The sequence below is a fragment of the Haemorhous mexicanus genome, chromosome 3 (assembly GCF_027477595.1).
Source record: "Haemorhous mexicanus isolate bHaeMex1 chromosome 3, bHaeMex1.pri, whole genome shotgun sequence".
In the NCBI taxonomy this organism is placed as follows: Eukaryota; Metazoa; Chordata; class Aves; order Passeriformes; family Fringillidae; genus Haemorhous; species Haemorhous mexicanus.
In genome coordinates, this window is record NC_082343.1 from 56,900 (window position 1) to 64,183 (window position 7,284).

The window sequence follows — 7,284 nt, forward strand, 5'->3', positions numbered from 1 at the left end:
TCTTTGTACAGATCTCTATCCCTCTAGCGCCCTTTTTGCGGTCGCTTCCAACGCCTGGGGATGGGCAGGGCGCTGGCTCGGGGGGGCTGCAGTACCGCTCTCTGTCCACAAGGCGGCAGACTTACCGGGAGGGGCGCGCTTCGATTTTCCCGCCCTTTATGCCGCCACCTTGAGAAGGTCAAGCGAGTCCGCGACATCCGCGACACTCCACTCCCAACATGGCGGCCAAACGAGGACCCCCCCCCCCCACAGTGAGGCGTTTACGCAGATGCCTGTCAGAAACACGCCAAATTACAACCGTCCGCGACTCACCTGAGCTCACAGCCCGCGTCCGAGGCACTTGATACGCCACAAAAAATCCCGCCGTGGCCGCGCAGGCGTCAGGGTGCTGTGCAGGCAGTCCGGTTAGACCGACCGCGGGGCCTTCTTTTTCACCGCCATCTTGAGAAGGTCAGAGAAAGTCCGCGACATTCGCGACACGCCACTCTCAACATGGCGGCCGCGAGAAGACCCCCCCCCCCCCCCGCAGCAGAGAGAGGCGTTTACGCAGATGCCTGTCAGAAACCCGCCGAAAAGCGCCCGCCCACCGCGCCGCTGAGCCGACAGCCCGCGTCCGGGACACATGAAACGCCACAGAAAATCCTGCCGGGGACGCCCTGGCGCCGGGGTGCCGTGCAGGCAGTTCGGTTAGACGGACCGCGGGTCTTCAACTTGCCCGCCCTTTTGGCCGCCACCTTGAGAAGGTCAAGCGGCTCCGCGACACCCGCCGCACGCCACTCCCAACATGGCGGCAGCGGGGACGCCTGCCCGTGCCGGGCTGCAGTACCGCGCTCTGCCCACAAGGCGGCAGCACCGCCGCGCGCCCCAGCCTGGGGCAGCCGCGCGCCTTGGGGCTGCGGGCAGGGAAGGCGGCGAGAGAGAACAGGGGCGGCCCCCGCCGAAAACTCCTCTGAAAGAAATGCCAAAAAATAAGCCGGAAGAAATTAAACCCTGCCTCTCACCCAATAAGAAACAAAAAGAAAAACACAAAACAAAAAAACCCCCAAAAACCAGCCCAAACCCGAACATTCCTTTAAAACAGTATCTATTTTACTTTTTATATTTTTTCATATTTATATTCACATTTATATCTATCATGTATATATTGGTGTATCATGTAATTTAACAATTTATACTTACAAATTTCTATTTAGATAGAAATTGAATTTCTAGATTTCATCTGTTCCCATTACTTAGGTTTATTTCTATGGTTTTATACATATTTTTATATACTGATTAGATATTTCGGGTTAAGATTTTTACTTCTGTAACACTTACATTATTTCTAATTAAACCCCTGCCTTTACCCAAACAAAAGCCAAAAAGAACCCCTTTCCTTTAAAATGTATTTCATTAGTTTTTATTTTATTTTTCATATTTATACTCGTATATATCTTAATGTATGGTGGCATTTGTGTTCTATATTACACCTCTTCCTATTATTTATATATATTTCTAGCTTATATTTCTATATCTGTATTTTCATATCTTCTTTCTATATTTCGATATTTAGAAATATCAAACAATAATATCTATATTCATATTATTTAAAACAAAAACCCTGCCTCACACCAAATAAAAAGAAAAAACGACCTTTCTTTTAAATTATATTAACATATTTTATAGTAATATTTTTCGTATTTATTTTCCCATTTATATTTATAATTTCAATTGCCCTATAATGTTATTGACATTCTAGATTACATCTCTTCACATTACTTACACATATTTATATTTAGGTTTACATTTAGAGTTTAATTATAGTTACATATCTTTATATAATATATTTCTATATTTCGATTTACATTTCTATAATACTTGCCTTGTTTAAAATAAAGCCCCTGTCTCTAACCAAATAAAAACCAAAGACACCCCTTCGGTTAAACCGTATTTAAAAGTTTAAAAATAATTTCATTTTTCATCATTATATTCACATGTCCATTTCTATTTTTTACTATATTTATAGATTATCTAGTATAGAGAATGCCTTGAAGAACAGACCTGTCTTTATACTATATATTTATATTACTTATATTTAGTTATATTAAATATTTATAGGTATCAGTAGATATATTATAGATTTGTATAGTTGGATTTATAGTTTTATATTATTTATATTTCTACTATTTATAAAAGAACCCAGCCTATAAGCTAAAAAAAACAAAAAAAAAAATCCCCAATTTCTTTTAAACTATAGTGAATATTTTTATATTTACAATCTCTACTTATATATATTTGTGTATATATATTAGACTCTATTTTCCATATATTATAGTATGTCACAATAACATACATTATATGATAGTTTTATATATTTATCTGTTTTCCATGTTTATGTTTACAGTTATAGTTTTAGATTTCCTTTCAAATTTATTTTTATTTCTCTTTTGACCTGTCTAGTAAACCATATCAACTCACTCACCTGACCCGTCAGAACCACAGAAATCCCGACGCGCCTCGGTCAGCGCCGGCGCGCAGGGCACGCTCGTCCCGTCGCAGCACATCCAAACAAAACCTATTTCTGCTACTAACAAAGAACAAAGGCCCCACTACACTTCACCCCATTAAAAACTCACAGAAACCCAACTGGAAATAAATTTTAAAACCCCTCTATAACTAGCCCAAACCCCCCCATCCATTCCAATCCTAAACTTCCTCCCAAACCAGTAGCTCAGAAACCCAAAAAACTCAAACACACATTGAAAATGAAATAACTGCTAATAAAAACAAAAACCCATGAAAAAATAAACCAAACCGACTCACTGAACTCAAAACTGTGCAACTGACCCTAAACATTACTACAAAAAGCCCCCAAAGCTCCACCTTTATGCTAACTCACAAATAAGAACAAATAATCGATAAAAATTATCTGAAAAATTAAAAAAAAACTAATTAAAAGCATACAAATAAAAAATCTAAACTATTAAAATACTAAAAATACCACTACCCGAATTTTAAAAAATGTTGCCTATAAAAACCCACCATAAAAATGCCCCTGTCCCCAAAGATAAAACTAAACAAAACCCATCACACCAGAAATAAATCGGAACTTGGGAACGCTAAAACCGTAACACTCAAGAAGTACACCATATCCCTTCTGGTACACCAGCTACAAACAGCATAAAACAATACAATCAATTCTTAAAAACCACCTTTAAACCACTACCTTTTTAAGAAAACTTTCAACAATTTAAAAACGGCTTTTAACAAAAGCCATCTAATAAATTAACACCCAAAACTCCAGCAGCCGAGCTAGCCCTACCAAATCTCTCTGTTTATACATCCAATAAACAAAACCAAAATCCCAACAATATCCCAAGTCTATTAAAGAAACCTACTGAAATTAATCCTACTCAAGTACAAACCAACCCATCCATAAAGTTAGCCTCACTCAAAAAGAAAACAATGACAGAGAGTTAATAATACCAAGAAATAAAGCAACACACCATACACCACCAACGAATATAATATTCAAGGAAAAAAAACCACTTTTTTTTTTTTTTTTTTTTTTTTTTTTTTTTAAACTAACTTCTTTTATTAGCTAGAACAAAGGATTTTGCCAGGACTGTAACAACAACTTCTTCTCCTCCTTCCTCTTCTTCTGAAACGTCCCATCTCATTCCCAAATTCCTTACAACTTTTGAGTTTCAATCCAAGCAAAAAGCAAAACTCGTGCACGTGTGCGTCGGATGCTCCTGCCAGGTTCTCCATTGCACCCCACATCTTCTTACACGTTCAGTCTTCGTGCTGTCCTGCCGGGGTGAGTTTCAGAGAAGGATTGGCACATGTGAAGAGAGGATTTCCCCTCCCTCCCTCCCTCCCCGCCCCCCGGAGCCGGTTTCCTTAGCGCATTTCAATAAATTCCAAGCCTGCAATGATGCACACTCGTCCCAAGGCTCACAGCAAGCACGCAGGAGCTCAGGCTTACTTGCTTCCATGGCTCTGTGCCTGAGATAGCTGAGGAAATTTCCCGTGACCCTCTGTTGCAATAAACTGGAATGCAAACTCGGCTCCATCTCAGAGCCTCAGTGGGAGGCAGGAGCACATCTGGCTGACCCACAAAAATCCTTTCTTGGGCGGCGGCACCGCGCTGGAAAGGGGAAACACGTGCTAGTGAACAGCAGCTCAGAAACAATTCTTGTCCAATGTTACCTGCTCTACTTGGCAGCTCACTAACACCAGTCTAATTTTATCACTGCAGGGAGAATTCTGTAGGAAAGTGTCTGATGAGCAGCGACAAGGGCTTCACTCCCTGCTACGCAGCCTGCAACACCCTTGAGAGAGCAGAGCAGCAAAGTCACCAAACTCTTCTTGCCGTGGGGCAGGGTAGAAGATCACTGTGGGAGGCACATAAAAAGAGGGGAAATGGTCTATAAATGCACAGACATTTGATTTCAGAAGCCCAGAGATAAGGATGTTCTCTAGGAAGCCAGACGTGACATGATATTTCTAAGATTTTCTTCTTCATTGAAGGAAATCTATGTGTATATATACACACTTAGAAATGATTGCGTGAGGTTTTTTTTTTTTTTTCTTTTGAAGCTCCAAGAATGATTTCCCATCTTGAGTCACTCAGGAAGAAATGGCCCCTGTGACTCAGGACAGAAGGGCTGCCTGCTCTTTTGATCATGACAGCTCTTGGCTGTACCCGGGAAGCAGGAGCAGCAGCCAGAGCTGAGGCTCAGCAGAGGCTGACCCCGGCCAGCCCCTTCCTCACTTCCCTGTGTCACAACCCTTCCAGGCAGAAGGACGCAAAGCAGGTTACGATTTCTCTCCTAGATATGTTTTTCGAAAATAATACTTCCAGGGGTGATCACAACGGGGGCACAGAAAAACACAAAGAATGAAAAGTACCGTGTTTGGTGTTTTAGCAAACGGTGTGTCTTCCCTACCATGTCCGGAAGCTGGATCGATGCACCAAACTTTTCACTGCACCCTTGTCCTTGCTTCTGCGCCATCTTCACCAGCTGCTCTTGGGAAGTGCTTGTATTGCCTCGGAAAGGTGATCACCCTGCACGAAACTGGAGGCTGAGCTTTCGGCCTCTGGAGGAGGGAGCCGCGCCGTGGATCCCGTCCCGATGGCGCTGCAGACGCCAGCACCCGCGGGAGGACTGGGGGGACTCCGAGCTCCACCTCTCTCTGCCCAGGCCCTGGGGAAGATGGGGGAGCTATTCTTCAGAAGCATCGCCCCTGCAATCATCACCTCCATCAACATTCTGAGAGCGCTTTTGGTTTTAACAAAGAGCAACCCTGATTTGCCATTTGCAGATCACAATGGGAATGAACCTGGAAGACAAAACGCAAGATCAATTCACAGCTGGACGTTCAAATCTTTTTCTCCAAAACCCAATCAACGTGCAGCTTCTCCCTTAAGCTGAAGTACGGACCAAAGTCATAGAATCGTTCAGGTCAGAAAGGACCTTCAGGCAGCGAAGATGAGCATTTAGGTGTGGCATGAAGCTTGGGGAGCACTGAAGAAGCTGTAAAAGTCAACTGATATTCTTTGGAAATTAAAAACAAAACGAAGTCATTAACTAACAAGGAATCCTCTGCGGAAACGACACACGGGACGGCCTGCGGGGGAGATGCCCGAAAGCCAAAGCTGCGCTTCAGTGGCATCTAAGGTGGGAATTTTGCAGAGTGCCTGTACACAAGTTTGCTTTCACTGGGATCAGTGAGCAGTGGCCACCGCAGAGCAGGAGGTGCTGTGGCTCAGAAGACCTGGCTGTGAAAAGTACAGGTTATTGTCCCCAAGCACATGCCAGCGGTCTGGAAAAGGGTGATCCGGCTTGACACTGCTGCTGTGCTTGCTAAAGGGGGGGAGCGGCTCAGTCCTCGTCACTCACCTGATGCTCCCAGTCGGGGCGCAGTCGAACGGCACCACTTGGCCGGGCTTCACCTCCCTGGCTATTTTCTGTGCAGGGAACTGCAATGCCATTGCAACTTTTCTGTTCTCGCATCATTCTTCTAGAAAAAAAAAAAACAATACGTTGAAGGGGAAACTGCCTTGTCACCGTCCCAAAATCCTTTATCGCTTGTGGTAACCCACGGCACACTCCCTGCCCGTGTTATCTTCACCTTAACTCTGTTTACAAGTGCCATGAATAAACCCAAATCCAACTGAGGAAGCTCCTCTTTGCTCACATTTCAATTCAAGGCTGGAACGATCACCTTGCAAAGAACTTTCCTCTACCGGTGCTAGATGCAAAAGAAAAAAAGCCAACCCAGGAATGCCTGCCACACCGGAGTACACAAAGCTGCTGCTGCTGCTGCTTCCAATGGCTTAGGCTGAGGGCTTCTCTGTTCTTCTTTTGCCCTTCTCACGGGAAGGACTGGCTTTGACTGTCTTTGAACTAGCTACAGATACGAAAGATTTAGTAAACAAGTATTCTTTAGCCCATTGCTCTTAAGAGTGTGTCCTGACAGATGTCTTCTTCCTCCTGAGGTTTAGACCACTGTTTGATCTTTTTTTCTTTTCCCCCCGCTTTTTTCCCCCCCTTTATTCCCTGAAGCATTTCACACCATGATGGGCAAAGGCCCAGCAGGAATTAGACTGAACACTGGACACGGAGACAAAAGAAAAGGCTGGAAGTTACTCTTGCTCTCCAGGCTGGCACTGCCAGCTCCTGAGGGCTCAGTCAGGACAGTCAACATTTCTGAGAGTACCTGTACACAGGCGTGTGCAGACCTTGGGTCCTGCCGCGGCTCGCAGCTGCAGGCTCAGACACGCGCGCCGAGCTCCTGGATCCTCCACGACAGAGCCGCCTCTCCCTGCTGATCCCGTGCTGTGCCTGCGGAGCAGGGAGGGAAGGAGAGGCACGCAGGGTAGCACAGTGGCAGTGCACAAGCTGCCAGGCCTCACCCATCGGACCTGCACCGAAGAGGAAATCTCACTTTTCAAAACTCTCCATCGTGCCATACAAAACACTGAATCCTTCCCAATCTGGAAGGGACAGCCTGGCATGATGCCCCTCAGGTCACATCTTACATAAAGGGTTCTTCTTCTCCTGCACAATGCTCTATAGTCTAGTTTTACTTTTTATCTTTCTATAGATATAAAAATACCTACAGAAACTATCGATATTCACGAAGCGACCTTCAATCGTAACAGCCAGGCCTCCGCATGACTGCGCTTAACTCCTGCTTAGCTCAGGGCATCTCCCTGTTCCTCAGGCTCCAGAAACCACTGAAACTCCCCTGTTTTCCCCGGGGGGCTGCCTGCTGGCAGCTGCCCTCCTCTCTCCA

General features: G+C 44.8%; 1 long non-coding RNA gene across 1 annotated transcript; it reads right to left on the reverse strand.

Annotated features, from left to right (window-relative positions):
• Nucleotides 1-3,564: 3,564 nt before the first annotated feature.
• Nucleotides 3,565-4,379, reverse strand: LOC132324391 (uncharacterized). Its single transcript, XR_009485603.1, has 2 exons — nt 4,192-4,379; nt 3,565-3,791 (listed from the first exon to the last, which is right to left on the reverse strand). It is a non-coding gene; the product is annotated as an uncharacterized LOC132324391 (long non-coding RNA).
• Nucleotides 4,380-7,284: the final 2,905 nt, after the last annotated feature.